We start from the raw sequence: 5359 nt of genomic DNA on the forward strand, positions 1-5359 counted from the left end.
TAGTAGCAATGAGGTTGTAGCTCGAACCTACTTGCTCCGCGATGGGTGTTTCTGTCCTTGGTTAGCTACCAGGACGTGTCGGGTTGGCTATATAACCGACAGATGATATCATCAGCCACTAGGAACAGGCATGCATCATATGCATCTATGTGACATTGTTTGGGTGTGCATATTGTACTTGGTTTGCCTTTGTGACTACTTGTGATTAACTGCTAATTGTTCTACTTGTAATAACTGTTTGTTTGTGCTTGCATCTTCCTATTTGTGTTTGCTGTTGAGACTCTGTTGGACTGTGGTAATTGGTTGATGGTTGGATTGTTTGGGGCTAGGGCCGTGGTTGGAATGAGATGAACCGATGGTTGATTTCGGTTTTGTGTTTTTGGTTTGGAATAAAATATGAAAGGCTATTTTATTTTAGCATAGATAAACTGTTTTGAAAGGCTTTTGAGTCTTTGAGAATTGAATGGTTCCTCTTTTAGAAAAGATTTCCGACTTTACTTTCATTGTAAACCGTTGTTTTTGAAAAGAGGCATGAGACGGTTATTAATCACTGGTGCAGTTATCTTCATGTATCCTATTACAGTAATTCCTAAAGACCCTCTACTGAGAACCCTTTCGAGGATGATGTTCTCACCCCCTTACATTTTTCCCCTTTCAGGATATGGGCGCAGAAGTTACGAAGAGTTTATTTAGTTGTTGTTGAGATGCTCTGTATTGCTTTAGATTATTATTTGTACCCTCGCCTTTATCTTGAGATATTTGTAAGAGGGATAGGAATTGTATTGTCTAATGCTTGTAATATTATTTATATATATATGTGTGTGTATATATGGATGTACTTTTATGAGCTTTTGTAAGTTGTATGGTATTCTGTGAATGTACGTTATCGAATGAAACTATTCTTTTTGGGAACGGTATTACGGTTTAAAGTTTTAAACATGCTCATATTTTAGTATTAAATAATATAAGTGTCGTCGTAATGTCTGAGCTATCAGAGTCGCGTAGTGATGAGCGGATAATTTGTACGCTTTTTGGCATTGTTTTTAGTATGTTTTTAGTAGGATCTAGTTACTTTTAGGGATGTTTTCATTAGTTTTTATGTTAAATTCACATTTCTGGAATTTACAATGAGTTTGTGTGTTTTTCGGTGATTTCAGGTATTTTCTGGCTGAAATTGAGGGACTTGAGCAAAAATCAGATTCAGAGGTTGAAGAAGGACTGCTGATGCTATTGGATTCTGACCTCCCTGCACTCAAAGTGGATTTTCTGGAGCTACAGAACTCAAAATGGCGCGATTCCAATTGCGTTGGAAAGAAGACATCCAGGGCTTTCCAGCAATGTATAATAGTCCATACTTTGGCCGAGTTCAGATGACGTAAAAGGGCGTTGAACGCCAGTTCTACGCTGCTGTCTGGAGTTAAACGCCAGAAACAAGTCACAAACCAGAGTTGAACGCCAGAAATACATTACAACCTGGCGTTCAACTCCAGAAAGAGCCTCTGCACGTGTAACACTCAAGCTCAGCCCAAGCACACACCAAGTGGGCCCCTGAAGTGGATTTATGCATCAATTACTTACTTCTGTAAACCCTAGTAACTAGTTTAGTATAAATAGGACTTTTTACTATTGTATTTGACATCCTGGATTGTATTCTGATCCTGTGATCACGTTTGGGGGCTGGCCATCTCGGCCATGCCTGGACTTTTCACTTATGTATTTTTAATGGTAGAGTTTCTACACTCCATAGATTAAGGTGTGGAGCTCTGCTGTTCCTCAAAGATTAATGCAAAGTACTACTGTTTTTCTATTCAATTCAACTTATTCCGCTTCTAATATATTCATTCGCACTTCAACCTGAATGTGATGAACGTGACAATCATCATCATTCCCCATGAACGCGTGCCTGACAACCACTTCCGTTCTACCTTAGATTGAATGAGTATCTCTTAGATCTCTTAATCATAATCTTCGTGGTGTAAGCTAGATTGATGGCGGCATTCAAGAGAATCCGGAAAGTCTAAACCTTGTCTATGGTATTCCGAGTAGGATTCAATGATTGAATGACTGTGACGAGCTTCAAACTCGCGAGTGCTGGGCGTAGTGACAGACGCAAAAGGAGGGTGAATCCTATTCCAGCATGATCGGGAACCTCAGATGATTAGCCGTGCCGTGACAGGGCATCTTGGACCATTTTCACAAGAGGAGGGGATGTAGCCACTGACAACGGTGATGCCCTTGCATAAAGCCAACCATAGAAAGGAGTAAGACTGATTGGATGAAGACAGCAGGAAAGCGGAGGTTCAGAGGAACGATTGCATCTCCATACGCTTATCTGAAATTCTCACCAATGATTTACATAAGTATTTCTATCCTTCTTCTATTACTACATTTCGAAAACTACATAACTATTTTATATCCGCCTGACTGAGATTTACAAGGTGACCATAGCTTGCTTCATACCAACAATCTCCGTGGGATTCGACCCTTACTCACGTAAGGTATTACTTGGACGACCCAGTGCACTTGCTGGTTAGTTATGCGAAGTTGTGAAGATATGTTTAGACCATGGTTCTGTGCATCCGTTTTTGGTGCCATCGCCAGGGAATCAATTTCGAACAATAATTCACAACCTGAGTAACAATTTTGCATACCAAGTTTTTGGCGCCGTTGCCGGGGATTGTTCGAGTTTGGACAACTGACGGTTCATCTTGTTGCTCAGATTGGGTAACTTTCTTTTCATTTTCTTTTCAAAAAGTTTTCAAAAAATTTTTCAAAAATCTTTCAAAAATTTGTCCTTTGTTTTCGAAAAAAATTTTCAAAATAAAAATATTTTCAAAAATATATTTTTCTTCAGAATTTTTAAGAATGAATTTTAGTGTTTCATAAAGCATGTTGAAGCCTGGCTTGCTGTAAAGCCACGACTGTAGGGCATGTTAGGCGTGTCATGTCTGAGTTACATACTAAAGCTTGGCTGGCTATTAAGCCATGCCTGACCCTTTGATTGGAGCTTTAAACTAAAGAGCATAAGATTCCTGGAATTCATATTAAAAATTTTGGAATCCTTATTTTTCTTTTTCAAAATGATTTTCGAAAAAAAATTAAAAGAAAATACAAAAAATTCATAAAATCATAAAAATCAAAAATATTTTTGTGTTTCTTGTTTGAGTCTTGAGTCATGTTATAAGTTTGGTGTCAATTGCATGTTCATCTTGCATTTTTTCGAAAATTCATGCATTCATAGTGTTCTTCATGATCTTCAAGTTGTTCTTGGTAAGTCTTCTTGTTTGATCTTTGCATTTGCTTGTTTTGTGTCTTTTCTTGTTTTTCATATGCATTCTTGAATTCTTAGTGCCTAAGCATTAAAGATTTCTAAGTTTGGTGTCTTGCATGTTTTCCTTGCATTAAAAATTTTTCAAAAATAAGTCTTGATGTTCATCTTGACATTCATAGTGTTCTTGGTGTTCATCTTGACATTCATAGCATTCTTGCATGCATTCATTGTTTTGATCCATAACTTTCATGCATTGCATCATTTTTCTTGTTTTTCTCTCTCATCATAAAAATTCAAAAATAAAAAAATATATCTTTCCCTTTTTCTCTCTTAAAATTTCGAAAATTAGATTTGACTTTTTCAAAAATTTTTAAAATCTAGTTGTTTTTATGAATCAAATCAAATTTTCAATTTTAAAAAAAAATCTTATCTTTTTCAAAATCTTTTTCAAAAATCAAATCTTTTTTTTTTCAATTTTTTTAGTTATTTTCGAAAATTTCAAAAATATTTTTCAAAAATCTTTTTCTTAATTTTACATCATATTTTCGAAAATAACATCATCAATTAATGTTTGATTCAAAAATTTCAAGTTTGTTACTTACTTGTTAAGAAAGATTCAAACTTTAAGTTCTAGAATCATATCTTGTGATTTCTTGTGAATCAAGTCATTAATTGAGATTTTAAAAATCAAATCTTTTTCAAAAACTAATTTAAATCATATCTTTTCAAAAATATCTTCTTATCTTATCCTTTTCAAAAATTTGATTTCAAAATATCTTTTCTAACTTCCTAACTTCTTATCTTTTCAAAATTTGTTTCAACTAACTTTTTGTTTGTTTCTTATCTTTTTCAAAACTACCTAACTAACTCTCTCTCTCTCTCTAATTTTCAAAAATATCTTCCCTATTTTTCAAAATTTCTTTTTAATTAACTAATTATTTTAATTTTTTATTTTAATTTTCGAAAAAAATCACTAACCTTTTTCAAAAACTATTTTCGAAAATCACTAACCATTTTTAAAAAAAAAAAACAATTTTCGAAAATTCTCTTTCTCTTTTCTTCTCCTTTTCTTCCACTCACCTAAAGGGAACCTCTATACTTGGGTAAAAAGGATCCCTATTATTACTATTTTTTTGTGCCCTCTTCTTTGTCATATGAGCAGGAGCAAGGACAAGAACATCCTTGTTGAAGCAGATCCAGAACCTGAAAGGACTCTGAAGAGGAAACTAAGAGAAGCTAAATTACAACTATCCAGCAAGCACCTGTCAGAAATTTTCGAACAGGAAGAGGAGATGGCAGCCGAAAATAACAATAATGCAAGGAGAATGCTTGGTGACTTTACTGCACCTAATTCCAATTTACATGGAAGAAGCATCTCCATTCCTACCATTGGAGCAAACAACTTTGAGCTGAAACCTCAGCTAGTTTCTCTGATGCAGCAGAACTGCAAATTTCATGGACTTCCATCTGAAGATCCTTTTCAGTTCTTAACTGAATTCTTGCAGATCTGTGATACTGTTAAGACTAATGGAGTAGATCCTGAAGTCTACAGGCTCATGCTTTTCCCTTTTGCTGTAAGAGATAGAGCTAGAGTGTGGTTGGACTCTCAACCCAGAGATAGCCTGAACTCTTGGGATAAGCTGGTCACGGCTTTCTTAGCCAAGTTCTTTCCTCCTCAAAAGCTGAGCAAGCTTAGAGCTGATGTTCAAACCTTCAGACAAAAAGAAGGTGAATCCCTCTATGAAGCTTGGGAAAGATACAAGCAGCTGACCAAAAAGTGTCCTTCTGGCATGCTTTCAGAATGGACCATCCTGGATATATTCTATGATGGTTTATCTGAGCTATGAAAGATGTCATTGGACACTTCTGCAGGTGGATCCATTCACCTAAAGAAAACGCCTGCAGAAGCTCAAGAACTCATTGACATGGTTGCTAATAACCAGTTCATGTACACTTCTGAGAGGAACCCTGTGAGTAATGGGACGCCTATGAAGAAGGGAGTTCTTGAAATTGATACTCTGAATGCCATACTGGCTCAGAACAAAATATTGACTCAGCAAGTCAATATGATTTCTCAGAGTCTGAATG

The 5359-nt window shown here is 35.8% G+C and overlaps 1 non-coding gene across 1 annotated transcript; it reads right to left on the bottom strand.

Moving 5' to 3' along the window:
- Positions 1–4959: 4959 nt before the first annotated feature.
- LOC148576476 (small nucleolar RNA R71) lies at positions 4960–5063 on the bottom strand. Its single transcript, XR_015903365.1, has one exon. It is a non-coding gene; the product is annotated as a small nucleolar RNA R71 (small nucleolar RNA).
- Between the last annotated feature and the right edge of the window lie 296 nt (positions 5064–5359).

Source organism: Arachis ipaensis, chromosome B1 (genome assembly GCF_059453495.1).
Source record: "Arachis ipaensis isolate K30076 ecotype BB chromosome B1, ASM5945349v1, whole genome shotgun sequence".
Taxonomy (NCBI): Eukaryota; Viridiplantae; Streptophyta; class Magnoliopsida; order Fabales; family Fabaceae; genus Arachis; species Arachis ipaensis.